Genomic DNA, 18,790 nt, shown 5'->3' with positions numbered 1-18,790 from the left:
ATCAGAAGAGAAAAGTAGATTGTGTGGAAGTCATCTCTTACTTAGAAATACTTGTGTAAAATAAGTGAAATCTATTATTTAAAAAAACTAAAAATATCAAAATTCACCTTTGAGTTTATCAGTAGGATCATATACTAATAGAACTCTGTGGTTGGAATGAATGAAAACGCAGAGGTCTTTGTAACTGGGAGGATATGTGTGACTACTGAAAACACTCAGCATTTTAATGAGCTTCTCTTGCCAACATTTAGGAGGATATAAGCACGATGGCTTATTGCTTCAATCACCATAATGGCAATCTCAAAAGCAATTTCCCTTAAGAACCTGAGAAAGGTGATAGAAAGATCTATTTTGTAAAGACTGAAAGAGAACTCCGAAGCACCAATAAATTAACCCTAACCCTAACCCTAACCTTATTAGAATTCATCTGTTAGATTAGAATTCATCTGTTAATGATAATGTAAAATGTTCCATAGTGGAAGGATAACCATATTTTGTGTGGTAGAGATGGTCTGTTATCCCCAAGGGTAGAGTGACTATATCTGGACTATTTCATTGCTCCCCTGAAGTGGAATTTGACCGTAAAGTAAAAGGACATGTTTTTGGCCTTTTAATTTACCCAGGATTTAAACATGGGTATGATCTATGACGAGCCAATCAGAGATGTGTTTGGCATTCTAAAGCCCCTTTAAATCCTTGTCACAGGGCCAGTTTCCAGTGCCTAAAAAGGAAGTCCACACAGGCAACACAAACACTGCCTGCTGAGCCTGGGCACAGTCTGCTTCTGCAGAGACTGTATAAACGTTCTTCATGGGCGTTTCTATGTGGTAGTAGACAAGACCATAAAACACATTTAAGAGTGTCATCTCCATTTTGGTAGCTTAGCCAAATAAACTAAACTCTGAACTGGAAGTCAGAGATCTGAATTACAATTCCAGCTCTGTGATTTACTGTCTGCATAACACTACCCAAGTCATTTCTGAGTTCTGGGTGCCAGTTTCTCCATCTGTAAATCTGGGCGATACTACTTGCCTTATCATTAAACTGTCCATGCTGTAGGAGTGGTTGATATCTTGTGCGTCCTTCACATCTGCAGTTGTGCCTGGTCCAGTGCTCAGTAAGTGCCTTTTGAGGAACTGATTTGGGTTTGTCGTGGTCATCAAATAAAATGATAAGCAGAACAAGGTCCAGATAAAATATGGAATGATGAGTGCAATTATATTATCGATGATACGTTATTGGAGATAACATTACTTATTCAACAGTTTGTACAGACACCAACACCACATGCTTTTGTTGTTGAAATATGGTTGTTTTTTTTTAATTGAAGTATTGTTGTTTTACAGTGTTTCAGGTGCACAGCAAAGTAATTCAGTTATACATATCTATACATATATATATATATACATCTTCTTTTTCAGATTCTTTTTCATTGTACTTTATTATAAGATATTAAATATAGTTTCCTGTGCTGTATGGTTGGTCCTTGTTGTTTATCTATTTTATGTATGGTAGTGTGTATCTGTTAATCCCAAATTCCCAATTTATCGCCCCTTCGGTAACCATAAGTTTGCCTTTTATGTCTGCCAACACCACCTTGTAAGAAGCCTCCTTGTGTAATGGATTTGATCATTCTGTGACTCCAGACACAGTTTCCCATGCTCAGAGAGTTTTGCACTTACCTATTTTATTCTGTTATGTCAGCTAAAGCTAGTGTGACCACATGTCCCAGTTTACCAGGGACCTCCACAGTCTACCTGTGTTGTCCCAGCATAATTATTAATATTACCCCCTTTCACCAGCAAATGTCCCAGTTTGGATGATAAATCGTATGGTCATTCTATTTAAGCCTAAATAATGATGTTCTATTTATATTCTATAAGGAGAAGAGACTAAGCAAGAAACTGGAGAAATGTATACAGCTCTTTATGGTTTTAAACCTTCATCTTGAGACTAGACATAGTGTTAAAACAACAGATTTCTCTTATATCACTTGAGTAAGTCATCCATCTATGTCTAACCAGCAATGCTTACTAAGTCAGATTCTACCTCAAGGCCTTAATTTCCTGGCTTAGAAGTGCTTTCTGCTTGCCTGCAGGAGATCTAATCTTCTACCAGTTTCCCCACCTGAAAAACTGGAAAGTCCCAGGGTCTGCATTCATTCATTCAGTAGATATTTATAGGATCAGCACAGCTAGCATGACATAAACAGCTAGGCGTGCAGTTGTGAACATGAATGTGACCATCCTTCATGGAGGTCACCTTCTAAAGAGAGAAACAAATATTACTAATCACCCAAATATAAAGCTGTGCTTCTGATAATGTTCAAAAGAGAGAAGGAGGTGTAGGGTGCTCTGAGAGCTGATAATAGGCGGATCTGAGCTGATCAAGAATATTCAGGGAAGGTTTCTTTGCGGAAGCTTCAGTTGAGTTGAGATCAGAAAGATAAGTCAGCATTACCTTGGTGAGGGAAGAAGAGTAGACGTGGAAGATCTCTTGGGCCGAAGTCCTGTGGTGGGAGGGGAGTATTAGCACAAGAGTGGGAGGGTACAGAAAGGCCAGAACTTGCCGGAACACAGTACAGCGGTCAGGGAAAGCCTTGTGGGAAATGAAGCTGCAGAGGTATCACAAGAGGTAGGGAAGAAACAGAAGAGTCTTAAACCACGGGGATGTGATCAGATTTGTGCTTGGAATATATCAGCTCACCTAAGTTGTGTAAGATAGATTGAGAGGCAAGGGGACCAGAAGAGGCAAGATGACAAGGTAGGAGGCTTTCATAGCAGTCCTGGCTGGAGATGAAGATGGATAGATTACAAAAGGAGAGAAATATGCTGGCTTGATACTCAGGAGGTAAAGTCTGTAGATCGACGTGATGTTGGTAAGATATGGGAGGGGGAAGGTGAGGATGGGACCAAGGATGACTTCCAGTTTCTAGCTTTGGGCAATTTCATGGTTCACAAATGCATCTTGCCTGCCTTTCATCTTTCACTTTGTCCATCTGACACCAGTCTTGTGTTCATTCTGCTTCAGGGCATGGGATGCTATCCCCAAGAGTGGGCAAAGACCTGATCTTAATTCCCCAGGAGGATAACTGTGAGACATTTTTCTTTCTTTTAGAAGACTGTACTAAAGTTCAGGGAAAACAGAAGAGCATTATAACACGGAGAGTAACTCTAAACTACCCAGAAGTAACTACTTTTGGAGCTGAAAGCCCACACTCATCCTTATGGAGTCTATAACAAGGTGTATCACTACTTAACCTAGAAAATACCACCAGGTTGCAAGGGTAGACTTATATTCACCAATGGGAGTGATTTCACACACGTAGATGCTTCTTGATATTAAAAGACCCTATCCTCCAAAATTCTGCAATAAGGCCATGTCTTTCTTACCCTATTATAATGCCCTTGTTTCCGTTCCCAAGATTACCTTCTTCCCATAATTGACTCTGCAGATGACCCTTCTATTGGTAAAAAAACAACCTCCCAGCAAAAGGGGTGTCATCTTGTCTTATGATCTCAATAGGTCAATGAGATGGGAACACAAAATCAGAACATTCTGTGATATTCGGACTTAAATCACCCCCTGTAGTTAAACCCTGGAGTGGAGTGTGTTATGAGCAGATTTCATTAGCTTTCTTTGGCTGCAATGTGGATGATGGACTAGAGAGAGGCAAGACTAGGTATATGGAAGTGAGAAAGAGACTTCCATAGCAATCCCAACATGAGAAGATGAGAATTTGAACCAAGGTAGTGACAGTAGTGGCAGAGAGACACAGAAGAAGAAAAAATCAAAATCATTAAGGCTCAATGATTAAGGCTATACATCATAATAATTAAGAGTCAAGGCTCTGGGGCTTCCCTGGTAGCGCAGTGGTTGAGAGTCTGCCTGCCGATGCAGGGGACACGGGTTCGTGCCCCGGTCCGGGAAGACCCCACATGCCGCGGAGCGGCTGGGCCCGTGAGCCACAGCTGCTGAGCCTGCGCATCCGGAGCCTGTGCTCCGCAACGGGAGAGGCCACCACAGTGAGAGGCCCGCGTACCGCAAAAAAAAAAAAAAAAAAAGATATACACACCTAGAATCAGCCACCAGCTCCAATGTACCACTGCATAGAAGCCGGTGCAATGGGAAAGCTTGAAGGTTTGTATGAGAAATGAAGTATCTGATAGAATAGGTAAAGAGAGTGAGGGTTAGGAGGCAAAGATTTGGGTTGGAATAAATTGATAGTGAGGAGATGAAGCTGAGTAAGTTCTCGCTTCATGGGCTAGCACAAGCCCATGTAAATTAGGAAATGAGGGCTTTGCTGAGAGGGAGCAAGTGGCGGTTGGTGTCTAATACTGGATTGGAAGGAACAGATAATGTTTGAAGGAAAAGTGGATGTGGTAGGAGAGTTGGACAGCGTTGAGGTCCCAGTGATACTGAGACCAGGACTTTGTATCAGCACCATTCTGCAGTCACATGGATTTTTCCAGAACTTAGCAGCGCAGAAATAAAAATTATTATATTGTTCTTGGGTTAAAATTTTGCAGGAGAATGTGGAGGGTGGGCAAGAATTCAGGGGAGCAGTGGGTATTGACAAAAGCATGTTTAAAGTGATAGGCTCTGACGTCTGGGGTGAAGAGAGGGAAGAGTAGAGCCAGAAGCATCGATTCAACCATTGCCATTGAAAAAAGAAAGTGGCCTTTTTTTTTTTTTTTTTTTTTGGCTGTGTTGCGTCTTCGTTGCTACGTGCAGGCTTTCCCTAGTTGGGGCGAGCGGGAGCTACTCTTCATTGCGGTGCACGGGCTTTTCATCGCACTGGCTTCTCTTGTTGCAGAGCATGGGCTCTAGGCGCATGGGCTTCAGTAGTTGTTGTGTGTCAGCTCAGTAGTTGTGGCTCATGGGCTCTAGAGCGCAGGCTCAGTAGTTGTGGCGCACGGGCTTAGTTGCTCCGCGGCATGTGGGATCTTCCCGGGCCAGGGATGGAACCCGTGTCCCCTGCATTGGCAGGGGGATTCTCAACCACTGCGCTGCTAGGGAAATCCAAGAAAATGTGACTTTTAAGAGAGTTAAAGTCTTAATGAGGTTGTGGAACAGACGTAGAGGAACTGTGAAATCAAGAAAGCTGAAAAGATGGGGCGGGGGCGGTGCTGGTGAGAGAATATCACAGAGTGAATAATTAAAGAGGGAACAGAGTTTGGGTGGCCATGAATGTGACTGGCCGAAGCAGAGTAGAGGTGAAGATCATTAAAGTGAGTAAGGCAAGGCGTTGGATGGACATTATAGTCACCCAGGGTCTTGGATTGGATATTAAGACTTTAAACCACGTGCCAAAGTCTTTGTTGGATGAAAGGGGGGTCACTGGGTTTACAGCCGTTCGCAGGGGAAAATGGGGTATAGTTAAACACTGCAAGCCTCAAAAGAGAGCATGCGCTATAGGACAGTGAAGAAATAGTATTTTTTAAAGTGATAATGAAGAAAGCTAGCCAGTGAGTCCTGAGACAGTATGATTTTCTTTTTTTTTTTAGTTAAGTGCCCGCACTTCAGTAAACATTAGGAGACACAGGGAAGAGCCCAGGTGCAGCTAAGGTGGAAATCAGGGGAAGGCAGCTCTCTCCCAAGATGAGAATCACAAGAGGGTTTTGGTTTATTTGGCTTGGTTTAGGTTTGTTATTTAATTTGGTTTTAGCCATTCACACAAGCATATTTGAAGAATAAATGTTTCTGAAGATAGTTATAAGATGACATTTTCAGGAATAGTAATTGAAATGTCTTCAGTTCCAGAAAGACAGGTATTCTTAATCACCGTCCCTGTTCTGTGGGGTTTTTGTTTGTTTGTTTTTGGCATGAATAAAGTTGTCATGAGTGCATCTTCCAGAGAAGTAAAAGTTCAAGTGTAAGATCTGAGATAAATTGTGAGGTTCTCAAAAAGGCTTATACCTATGCTGGACCTATGCTTGCTGAGAAAGTAGCCACTGGCCTTGAAAGAAATCAGTTGTATTGACTTTGTTATGCTGGCACCGAGAAAGCACAGAACAGACTCTTTGGAATAACGGGAACCTTGCTGGACACTTCAGTATCACAGAAGGGAGTTAGGGCCATTTCTTTGACAGAAATGGAAATATTTTTCTTACCGGACAATTCCATCATCATTGGAAAACACTAAGACAGAATTTAAGAAGGAACAGACACACACATTTATCATAGTTATGTCACTAAAGAGTAAATTAAATGTGGCTGTTGATTATTATCAGTTGGTTAGGGATTTAGGGATTGAAGTGACATTTCTTCAGATACGAGCAGTGACCCATGCGGTAAAGTCCTTGTGTGGCAGAAATGTGAGGTTGGGGACGCTTATACCTTTTGCTTTCTCAAAGTGTGGTTTACTCTTTTATGCTACCTGTCACTTCTAGCTTAAACGTTGTCCAGGAAATTCACCAACACTGAACAAAGAACCCGCTCCCAGACTTGGGTTTTATCCTTCCTGCTCTGAAATTGACTTTCCTTGAGGCAGTGTCCTGAAATGACTTGTCCTGCCCTGGCTAAATGGTAGTAATTTGTGTTTAACTCCAGCAGTTTATCAAGCGAGCTCATTTTATGCCATGTCAGTGTCTAGAGTGACATAGCTACAATAGGACAGGGAAGTGGATTTTTCTACATTTATTTCCACTTCATGTGAAGCATGATTTTGCATACTGACAAGTAAGTGTTATAGGTGTAAGGGAAAAGGATAGCAACCACCATATTATTTTGCAAATAATGGTATACAAATGGTATCCAAAAATGCCGAGAAAGATAACAGTGCATGTTATAATGTTCCTGTCAAATAATGGCAAAGCTTTAATCAACGGATATACAGACACACTCAGGATTGAAATGCAGCTTCCAAGGTTGAAACATGGCAAGTGGTTCATTGAACACCGCACAGAAGGTAAATGAACTGTGTATTTTCCGATCACAATTGGAATTTTAAGTGAGTGGAATGGAATAAACTCAGTTTGGAATTTGAAATAAATTCAGTTTGGAATGTGTCTTAGAGACCAAGGTTTACACAAGAGCTACACAAACCTCTCAGCATGGAACATGACACAAGGTGAAATTTTCCTGGCATCTTAGAAGAGCCAGATATGGATTTCTGCAGGACCAGGGCACAGGCAATTGGTCCAGAGCTATTTGTTTCTGCTTGGGGAAGGAAACATAGACACTTATTTAATACCCTGGGGTGGGAGTAACAGTCCATCTGGTGGATGGAGTTGTGTATGTTTTCTCAGAAGACGCTGTTTTTAGCTTGGTGTTACCAATAAAATATTTTCATCCTATTTCCATTTTTCTTTCTGTCGATGCCTACTTCAGTAGTTCTAAGTGACTTTATCTATCACACATAGTAAAACTAGTTAGAAAAAAAGAGAAGTGTCTGGAGAGAACACAAGAATCAACTTGCGGTAATTCAGAAGTAACCACCAGCAGCAATTTCCCTGTCTTGTTGCCAAAGCAGTTTTCTCAAACTATAGATTCTCATGAGCCCGTAACTTTGCAGGGGAATCGTAAAGGAGACTAGACTTTGCATGCAAAACTGAAGAAGCAATTGGTAACTAACAGTACATCTTTTTTCTAAGGTAAGTTTAAGTCACAAAAAAGACTTAATCTGCAGAGGAGAAAAACCTACGTATTTCTTAGGAGCTTAGAAATACTGGGTTAGTTAGGGCTCCAGGGAAATGCAAGGTGCTAGACTTCAAAAAAGACATCATCTGTAGATTGACACACTGGAAAAGGCAGATGACTCCAAGAAAATGGAGAAAATAAAAAGAGCACGGGGCTGTGGATTAGAGGTTCATAGTTAGAGTTCAGGGGTTTCGGAAGTGAAATGATGAAGTGCGTGAGCTTCAGGAATGCGGGATAATCAGGTTTGATGGATTGCTTGTTCTGAGTTTATAGTTGTTTGGAGGGATGGAATTATTCCCTTGTACTGCATGTTACATTTTCCACTAAACCATATTTCCATTCAGCAGTAGCTTGGGATTATTTGGCCCTCGTTTGCATTCAGGGAAAATCAAGATAATGCCCTAGAATTTAGCAAATATTTGTTTTCCTGGCAGTGACAGACTTGCCAGTATTACTCTTTTGGGGGCAGATGTACAGTGTTTATAGTTTCCACTGCTTGGAGCTTTCTATACATTTATCCTTGGATTAGACTCAAAGTAAGCTGATTTTAGCGAGCCACTGGGTAATTCTGACCATTTCATCTGGCGATTTTAGTCCTGTATTGTTGCAGCTGACCTGTAGACATAAGGAATTACTGGGTCAGCAGCTCACGGAAATGTCTTTTGATTATGAGCACACTTTCAACATGTGTCCACTGAAGGTAAGGGGGAGAATATTGCATGATCTACTTGAATGCCAATTTTAGTTAAATAAAAGTGGGATTTCAGGCATGGCCTAGTTGTATCTTCTTAAATTTAAATAGTTGTTCAGCAATTCTGTGTAAAACAAGAGGTCTTTGAAGAACTGAACACTCGGATGAAGCAACCGTGCCCTTCAAGCCACATCCTTCCTGCTGCCTGTGGGAAAGAGGAGGTGTTTGTGTTGGGCTCTGAGCACATGCAGAATAGATCTGTGTGTATTTCCACAAATAAAAGGACATTGTGTGTGTGTTTGGCACCTGTCATGGCAAGAGCAGTTGATTGCTTCCTAAAGTTTTGTTCCAACTCCAGGATCAGCAGGATTTTTAAACACTGAACTAGGAACTAGGCACTAAAAATACATACACAGGAGACCTATGATAGCATTAAGTTTCGGAAGCAAGGCGAAGACCTGCAAACTGTGTTAGAGCTGTGTCATTACTCTCCTTATTATGGTTCAGGGGAAGGGATTTGACAGGCTGTGTATCCAACCTGCAGACTAATGAGCCATGCTGTAGTAGCGATTTGAGGTAATGCTTATTGTTTCAGTGAAGATGATCCAGAATGTATAGAACATGAGCATGTAGTTTGCTAAAACTGGAAACTTTGCCCTGTTTTCTTTGCTTATGTTATTCATATTGGGTTTCATAGAGCCACTGGCAACTCATGATCTTGTCATTTATTCAGAGACAGAGGAGCACCCAATCAAAAAAAAAGTTTAAGATAGAATAAAAGTTATATTACAAATTAAGCTTGGATCATTAAAATGAAACAGTAATTCTCTAATGCCACTTGGCTCCAGTTTTCTCAGGGCAAAAAAATCGGGACTTTTACGTGTTGCAAATAGTTACCAAGTGAACAAAGAGCTCAGTGTGATGTTTTAAATATGCCTGGTATTTCCAAATGCTTACTCCCAAGTCTTCAAGGGTTTTGTCTGTAGAGGTATGGGAAATTTGAGTGGTTTTTTTTTTTTCTCTTTTAGATTTTCTCTTACTTGATTCTCAAGAGCTTTTACTGTATAAAAGTTCATGAACAGGCAGGATTTAAAGAGAAAACAAAGTCTTATGAAATTCACGTTGGAAATCATGAGTATTGTATTTGATCCTTACATCAAAGTGGTCACCTCCTTGAATATAATGAAAATAAAGACAAGTGTCATCCCCTTAGGTTTTTTGAAAGGCACTTTTTTCAATGTGAATTAAATTTCCCTCTTGAAATATCTATGACAGGGAGTGATTGTGTTGGAGGCAGTATGCATTTTTAAATTTTATTTTTGTTTTATTTACACTCAACTGAAATAGATTTGAGAAGGATATATATTTATTTAAGGAAGGAGCTCCATCAATTATTATAATATGGGAATTATATATTGTGAATTTTTAAATAATGATAATTTTATTCAGGTGATCCAATTAAAGGAGCACTCTTCTGAAGAACTGGGAATATGTCAAAAGCCCAAACTCCATGCTGTGTAAGGATGTCTGTTTCTCAGAAAACCCAGTGTGTTTCAGTTCTCAGAACAGATACTATAAAAGACTCCCTGTATAATTCGGTGAGTGAAATTCTCTTCAAAGAGAATGCTGCATACAGAAGATGAGGTTAGTGATAGGTGAGAAAGGAATGTCTTTCTCCAGCTCACCTTACAGTAGGACCACCATTCCCCCCAGCTCAGATAGCTCTACTAAGATCGTAATCCCAGAGATTTCATGATCAAGTGGGAAGAACCACGTTTAAATGATAGGCCTGGCATTTAACATTAAGAATGGCATTTTATTGAGTAATCATTAATGGTTTCAGGGCTTCTAAAACACAATAATGTGTAACCCATGAACAATATAAATGCATTTCATTAAGAGGCAGTACGAAGTTTCCAACTGAAAGTAACTCAGAATGGGAGTTTATATTTTAATGAAGGTCAGAAACAGTACCCTCGTAAGAGATTAAAAAGAATGAGAAAAATCTTTTACATATTGTCAGTTCAAATAAAGAACATTTCATTGAAATGATTCCTACATTGAAAATTCATCATGGAATAATCAATGTGTTCTCTTTATACTGTATGGGAAATACAAAAGAAGTGTTATATAATCTGGTAGGAGATGATATGCACTCATTTGTGTTATATGCACCTGCGAAACAATTGGAGAAAAATACAAACAAGACCAAAAAAAACATAAAATTGTAGCATGAAAAAGTAAATGTTGCAGAAGGTGAGGGAAGGGAAAGGAGTTGATGTGGGAGATTTCCAGGACAGTGAGGTATTTTTAAGAAGGACCTTGAAAATGGGTAAAATTTGTACCCTCAACAAAAGGTAGGGAAAAGTATTCCAGACGATGAAATCCTAAAAGAAAATGAAAAAAATAATTATTTACCCAGTTCTCATTCAGCTTTTGGTTCAAGGGATAAGCATTTAGAAACAGTGCAACTTATTTGATCTTCTCCTGCATAAATTGTTCAATTTCTTTAATGTTCCAGCCAAAGTCTGTGAAGCAGTTTAACCACTTGATTTTGCCAGGCGATTTATAAAGATGTAGTCACCTGGAAAATGCTAAAAGGATTGACTGAAACCAGTTTTCTTCTACTCTTGTGAAACATGCCTTTGTTTCAGTCAGGTTGACGTGATAGCTAAGAAAACAAAAAGAACCCACGGGACACGTTTCTTAGCGCCCCTTGGCCATGTGGGCCTAACCACTCAGATGTACCTAGTTAGCTGCACAAACAGATATTATTGCTATATGCCCCCTCCCCAATTTAAGTATTATTTTTACCAAATGAAAAATCTTTCCTCTCGCAGTTTAATAGTAAAAAGGACACAAATGACAATATCTGAAGATGTAGATTCTAGTCTTGTAGATATTCCTATTTGTGACTTTGGTCAAGTCAATTGCCTTATTTTCATCTTAGTTTTCACTCATTGAGTTACTGTTCATTAAGCACACTGAGCAATACAAATGCCTCGTCTGCAATGCAAGTATACTGGAGTTAAGAATCTTCAATATTTAAACTATTAAAGATAACTTTAATGTACAAATAATACATTTCATTTAGAGCTAAACCAACATATGCAAGAGTTGCATTTATGATGATCATTCAAGTGAATTATAAGCCTGGAAAAGCTATGCACTTTTTTAAGGACACAATTCATAAACACAATTGTGCTGTGTTGAGTCCCACATTTCTTTTTCGTGAGTTTCTTAAGTACATTCCAGTGTAGATATAGAGCAGATATCACTTAAGAGATTATAAAATGTTAAAAGGGAAATAAAATTCAAACTAGGTTTGGTTGATTGTGTCATCACTGTAGTATTTTTTTTGATTAAAGCTTGATAGCTCCTTATTGAGAGAGATACATATATATAGAGAGAGAGAACCTAGATGAGCACTTGAAGTCAATGGAGACTTATGAATTTACTCAGTACCCTCTGCTTTCTATCTCTTATTTCCTCTGTGTAATGTGAAAAATATTGCTGAGTTGCAATGTCAGTGCTATCTAAATCTGCTTTCATGAGAAAGAGGCCATTACTTCAATTTATGTAGCCATATGCAAGGCATCATCACTCAGTTATTTACCAGAAATACCAAACACAGGAAACAGTTCCCTTCAGTAAGCATAAAACAGGGCCTAAGTAATTTCTAGAGGTACTTTATTATGAGGATAAAAGAGTTTTCTAAAGTATAATTGAATTATAGCTTTTATTTTTTTAATTTTAATGTCTTGTCAATATTTTTCTTTGAAAGATTGATAGTTTATATTATCTTTTGACAGCAACGACATAAACAGAATTAGATTTTTTACTTTTTTGGGACTTGATATTTTCAACGTTATCTTTAAAGTGCATAATGGGTCACAAGGACTGGCAAGTTCAACAATTGGGCAAATGTTTATTAATCTCCCCTAATGTTATTGCTAAACTGTATTACCACAACTTATAATAATAATAGCTAACAGATATTGAACAATTCGTTTGTGCCAGACACAGTGTTTGGTGCTTTATATGCTGTATCTCACTACACTAATCATGTGTAGGATGTCAACTGATTAAATATGATCCCTGTCCTTTGGGGTGAATTGTATGAAATGTTTCTAGAACTAGATTGGAAATTACTGTGGTCAGTGTGACTGACCCAGGGCTCATACAGCTCTTTTGTGGCCCCTTCTCTTCTCACCGCTGAGCCCCTGTAGACTAGTAGCGTTTTGCATCTTTAGAGCCCCAGCTTGGTTGAGTGCCAGATTGTGGAGCTTGACGAAAATCCAGGGACTTTCACTACAAAAAATCAGGAAACAAACTCCATTTTATGAATGAGTATATTTGGGCCCTGAGTTGATAGTCACTGAAGCCAAGCTGTACAATCTCTGTTACTTTCAAACATAGTTGAAAACTTACAAATCTACCCTTTGTCTCTGTCCAAATCAATATTGGCCAAGGCCCGAAGCCTTGCCTTTGTTGGCCATGTTGTAGGTGCTGGAACAGTGGTCCACTTGGCAAGGATGTCAGCTTAGGAGGGCATGAGTACATTCCAGTTCTTATAACCCTCCCCGATTAACAGAAGCATGTCCTGAGCTCCTAGTGGAGTGTAGTGAGTGTGATTCTCTTTCTCAAGTCGTTTGTTGATGAGACACATGGCAAAGCCCAAACAGTGCACCTCTGGGGCCAGCACTGAGAAAAAACAGTAATTTTTTGGAGTGTTCTTCAGATTGAGATATTTTATTATCACAAGATATTATAGTGGTTAAGAGTCATTTTGAGAAGTATGAATTAATGGGTTAAAGTCCAGACTTTGCCATGTATTTGATTGTGTGTGCTTTGGGAAGTTACTTAACCTCACTAGACTTTAGGTCCCTTACTTGTAGAATGTGTATACCAGTAGCGCTATCGTGCGGATTCAATGAACTTGTACAGTCAAGTGCTTAGCACAGTTCCTGGTGCAAAGAACACATTTAATAAATGCTGATGTTAGAATAGTGTATAATAATGGTTCACCAATCTGGCATTTTCTCCACACGGATGTTTTAAACATATCTCAAATAGAGCACCTTAATCTTCTTTCGGCATGCCGTATTTCAGCTTTTCACCAAATCATCTAAGCTAGAAATTCTAGTTGCTTCCTCTTTTTTCTCTTATCTCCCACATGCGATCAATGACCAAGACCTGATGATTTTACCGTGTAAATATTCCTAAATTTTCTGCATTCTTATACCAGGGCCTTATTTCAGACCCTTGTCATCTCTGGACCTGATTACTAAAGCAGCCAATCACTTATTCGCTCATTTAATCTTGCCTAATAACCCCTCGTCACTCTCTCCCCAGCAGTGTTCTACAGCGCATGCTCCCGATGGCACGCTTCCCATCACCTGTAAATGTAAGCTGAGCGTTTAAGGGTAGCATCTTCGTTGATCTGGCTGCTGCTTCCCTCTCTAACTTAATTTCCTTCCTCAACATACTTTGCACTTTGGAAGTTACCTAGGAAATGATTTTTTGAAAATAATTCTGCTATTAGAAAAATTCTAGCTTTATCATTGTCTGGAGAATAATGGCACTGTATTTTCTTTGCTTTTCTGGTATAATGCTAGTATACTTTACCAAGTGATGGGGCCGTTTTTCTACCATCGTAACAGTTAAATTGAAGCTTGGAAAATGGATATTAAGTAAGAACCTAAAGTCAATAAATTATTGATAATTTGTTGGCAAAATATTATAAATTCAATGAATACACATATTACGTAGAAATATACATATATAAACTAAAATCGAATATATGTTTACTTAAAATGGATGCAGATATACAAGAGTATACATGTGTTTATATACTAGAATAATTCCACCCTCTGCAACCTGATGTGCTTTTTGTTTCTTGTCACTAGACACGCCAGTTGTTTCTATGGATGTTCATACTTTTCATGCCAAATGTCTCACTGCATAAATTAAGGTGATATAGTTGCCTCACCTATTAGGTTTTAAGCTTCTTGACAACAGGGAAACTCTTACAAGTGTGAATCCCTACTGTGCTTAGAAAAGGCAAAACACTCTGTAACCAGTCTGTGAATACTTGTTGATTGGCTGATTGAGGGTCAGATCATGAATTTTGAATTATTTACCCAACAGTAATGAGAGTTCTGCTGTCTGGCTAAATAGTTTAGACAGACTCCTTGCCCTAAAATCCAGCCTGGAATTTGCAAACTATTTCAAGGGAGGAAAGGTGAAGTGGGTTAAAATAAAAATGGTTGCTGGCTTGAATTCAAATGAGGAACAGTACAGTCTGATTCTTGAGATGTGCACGTTTTCCCCTTTTTAAAATTTATTAAATTTTTCCATACTCCCATATTCTGACACAGGAGTCAGCAAACCAGGGCCCTCAAGCAAAATGTGCCCCACTGACTGTTTTTTAAATGAAGTTTTATTGGAACACAGCCATGCTCACCCGTTTGCACAGATAGAATAGAAACTCTCAGGTCCTTTAATGGAAGTTTGCTAACTCCTGATCTAGCATATTAGCTCTTCTAATTTTTTTGTCTAGATTTACTTATATTAATATGTAATTTTGGTACATTGTGAGTGGTTATATGTTTTATCTGTGTATTATAAATAATGTTCATCTTGGCACTGAACTTTTGAATAAAAAATAATGGTAAATTAGTTCCCTGGTGGTCTAGTGGTTAGGATTCAGCGCTTTCACTGCCAAGGGCCTGAGTTCAATCCCTGGTGGGGGACCTAGGATTCCCGCAAGCCACAGGGCACGGCCAGAAAAAATAAAAATAAATGGTAAATTCATAATACCCATGGAGTTCATGTGCCCTGTATTACTAAACTAGACACCATCTGTTGGACATTTAGTTTTTTTCTATTATATTTTGACTGATTTTGATTTACCTTTTTAAAAATATGACTACCATAGACTTCAAAGTATAAAGTATTAATGTAACTCCTGTATCTAGAGAGGTTTACCAGGTGGTTTACCAGGTTTGGAGAGATAGAACTCACCTTTATGGCCTCAACAATTACTTTCCTGATTATCTACAAGATAGATGGTGATATTTAGTGGACAAAACACTGGCTTGAAGTCAATGGGGAGTAATTCTGTGTTGCATTGAGCATAAAATCCTGTACAGTCTCTATTTTAGTTTTCCTCTGTGAAAACAGACACGACAATAAATGCCTTATGGAACCAACTCCAAGAAATGATGCACTGATGAAACTGTGTGTTTGTGAATAAATAAGACTGATTTATTTACTTTTATGATGTCAGCATCTCACAGTGCGTAACAGATAGCAGTGCTTATTAGAGATTTATCATCTGAATTAATGATGCAGTAGAGAATTGTAGATGTTCTGGAAGGCTACCAGAATAGTAGTTAAGCGTGTCGCCTCTAGAGAGTTAGCAACCCTGGGTTTGGATACTGGCTCCGCCACTCACTACCCCAATCGCTTTACACGCATTAAACTCTAAGCCACAGTTTTGGCACCCGTATGATAAGTATAATAACAGTACCTACGCCACAGAGTTACTGTGAAGATCAAATGGTAAAATCCAAATATAGCACTGACAATGTACTTAGCACATGGACACCTCTCTGTGTACGTAAGTTATTATCACGTACTAGTATGAATCTCAAGTGAAGAGGTATAGCGTGTTTTGAAGGTAATTCTTCCTGGAAGGTCTTCATCTTCTGTTTGGATATCATTGTTATTCCGAGGAGCCTGGACCTGACCCCAAAAGAATGAATATTAAAATCTTCTGTCATTTCAAAAATGTCAGTTTCATAATTTCTCTGCCAATTGAGCCCTCGACAGGGAGGCACTCTCTCTGACCTTTTTTTGGTATTACCAATGGTTTAAAAGTCTCTATTAAATTTTAAAAAGCTCTTGTGCTACTTCTCCTTGATGCTTATTATAGGTTTGGAATCGTGTGCTGTAAAAAGTATTTGGCTGTATGTGCTTGTATAATGGAAGTAATTTAATTGGGCACTCTGCCTCCACAGATCAGCAAGGCTCAAATGACTTTTTTAAGAGTATGTGAGAGAAGTATTACAGAAGCGGGGAGAAAAGAGAGAGAGAAAAAAAAACACCTCATCATTTGCTTTCAGCGCTGAATTGTTCATGCTTCATTAAGGCCATTGGTGAGTCTCCCAGGCTGTATATTTGCAAACTTGCTCCACAGACAGACAAGCTCTCCACATGTGTGCTCCTAGAGTGGACAGCTAATCACCTCACATCTGTTTAGTTTCTATCTGCACAGTTTGAAAATCCTGGGACACGGGCACCTCAAACACGCTGCACCTAATATACTTACGCACTGTTTTGTCAGGAATTCTTGCTGCCTTCGAAGTTTCCTTACTGAACTTCTCCAGGATTACACTTGTCACTTTGGAAGAGTACAAGAAAAAAGATACCTTTCTTAAAAAGGGGATAGATGACCCAACCAAGTTCATCTACATAACCTACTTCCTTTTCACACAATGTCAGCAGAAGTAGAGTTAACCGCCTTTCTGCCTTTTTTTTTTTTTTTTTTTTTTTTGCGGTGCGCGGGCCTCTCACTGTTGTGGGCTCTCCCGTTGCGGAGCACAGGCTCGGGACACGCAGGCTCAGCGGCCATGGCTCACGCGCCCAGCCGCTCCGCGGCACGTGGGATCTTCCCGGACCGGGGCACAAACCCGTGTCCCCTTCATCGACAGGCGGACTCTCAACCGCTGTGCCACCAGGGAGGCCCTCTCTGCCTTTTTTTGATAAAGGTTTCCTGTCTAAGTGGAAGAAACAGCTTGCCTCTTTCTGAACATACACACACTCATGTCACCCCCCACTGAGAGAAGCTAAATTGGTGGTCAGGGTTACAGGCCATTTGAGTGAGATTAGGATAGAAGAGATTGCGACCTTAGGGGGCCTGGCAGAAATCCTGAGTTTCTGATTTATGCAACATTAGGATACACGCATGTTGTGGCCAACTCTCTGGTAAACGAGGTACTGTAGGTACAACGATTAGGGGAGAAAACTAAATCTCCTAGAAAACACCACGTCCATCTGTCAGTATTCCTGACTCAGTTTGGTTGAACGAGTCTTTTAGATCTTTCAATCTTTGTCTCCTGTTCTGTAAGTTCACGATAGTAGTTTGGTTGTGTGTTATGTAGATGATTTTTTTCAAAATAATTAAAATAGAGTACATTGACAAGTCTTTATAGAAAATGAAGCAGAAATGTTTTATTCCCTTGTAGCTGATGGTATTGCAATTAATGGAATAACTTCATCCTTTCCCTTTAGGATATTCCCAAATCAGAATGGAAATTTGGGTACAGAGTCTCTGTTTTTCATTCTAAATTTGACTCAGAGGTCTATCTTTCATAAGCAGGCAGGTCTCCATTGTGCGCGCACACACACACACACACACACACACACATACATGCATGCATACACACTTATTTGTATCCTTTGACCCACCAAAAGGAATATCACTGCTATAGATAAAACCAACACAGGTTCATTCATTCAGTTCTTCATTTGGAGTGTTTTGAGTACTCATCGTGTTTAAGGTGTTGTCTAGATCAGCCGTTCTCCAAGTGTGGTCTGTTGAGATGGTTTTTGTTTTTTGGGTTTTTTTCGAGACTCTTCCAGAAGGGAGTACACCAAGTCAGAACTCTTTAAAGTATTAAGATGATACTCTGTGGACATTTGCACTGATGATGTAAAAACAATAGTAAATAAAACTGCTGGTTCCTTAGCAGGAATCAAAACTACCAGTCACTGTTGTCTTCAGCACCCCTTGCCCACACAGATTTCACTGAAGAATGTTTGAGATGAAGCAGTTAAAAAATAAAAGCCAACTATTTTGTTAAATCTCTATCCTTGAGGACACATCATTTTAATATTCTCTGTGCACAGTGTGAAGTATGCATAAATTTCTGTCTCATACTGAAGCATGATGTTCGGCTTAGAAAAAAACACGTGCTTGTTTCAGACACAAGCTGAACAAACCACTTTTTTCATGGAACACCATTTGTATTTGAAAGAACAGCTAACAGATAAATTCTGCTTATTCAGACTTGAATATTTTGCAGATATTTTCTTTAAAATGAATGAAAGGAGCTGTGAGTTAAAGAAAAATAGTTGACAGTACTTGTTGACAATGGTAACTTTTAACCTTTCAAGTAAAAATTTAAATTTTCAAAAAATGTTATCCACCACATGAGTTTGACAGCTTTATAATATTTTAAAAGTTTGAGACAGGTGTAATGAGACCAGTGATATTAATTAATGTGACTATTTTGTATTGCAAAACACATGTTGAAATCTGGAAGATCTACATAAGTCAGTGAACCAATGTTTTTTTTAAAAAATGCAAGATGGTACAGAATTATGCATTGGTAAAAGATTCATTCAAAATACAGTGGATTTTAATATAACATTGTATGAAAAGTGTGGTTT

At 39.1% G+C, this 18,790-nt stretch overlaps 1 protein-coding gene across 5 annotated transcripts in view; it reads left to right on the top strand.

The window, feature by feature from the left end:
• CHRM3 (cholinergic receptor muscarinic 3) overlaps nt 1–18,790 on the top strand; it is a 516,259-nt gene that overhangs the window by 315,173 nt on the left and 182,296 nt on the right. Inside the window, exon 1 of one of the 5 annotated variants that reach the window (XM_019935944.3) lies at nt 7,509–7,595. The exons of 3 other annotated variants lie outside the window; for them this stretch is intronic. The gene's annotated coding sequence lies outside the window, so the exon portion shown is untranslated. Of the gene's footprint in view, nt 1–7,508; nt 7,596–16,212; nt 16,495–18,790 lie in introns of those variants that run through there. One more of the 5 variants, XM_073793633.1, reaches the window with a different exon arrangement.

This window comes from Tursiops truncatus, chromosome 16 (genome assembly GCF_011762595.2).
Source record: "Tursiops truncatus isolate mTurTru1 chromosome 16, mTurTru1.mat.Y, whole genome shotgun sequence".
NCBI classification, from domain to species: domain Eukaryota; kingdom Metazoa; phylum Chordata; class Mammalia; order Artiodactyla; family Delphinidae; genus Tursiops; species Tursiops truncatus.
Note: the sequence above shows the minus strand (reverse complement) of the source record. Positions and strands in the feature narration are given on the sequence as shown.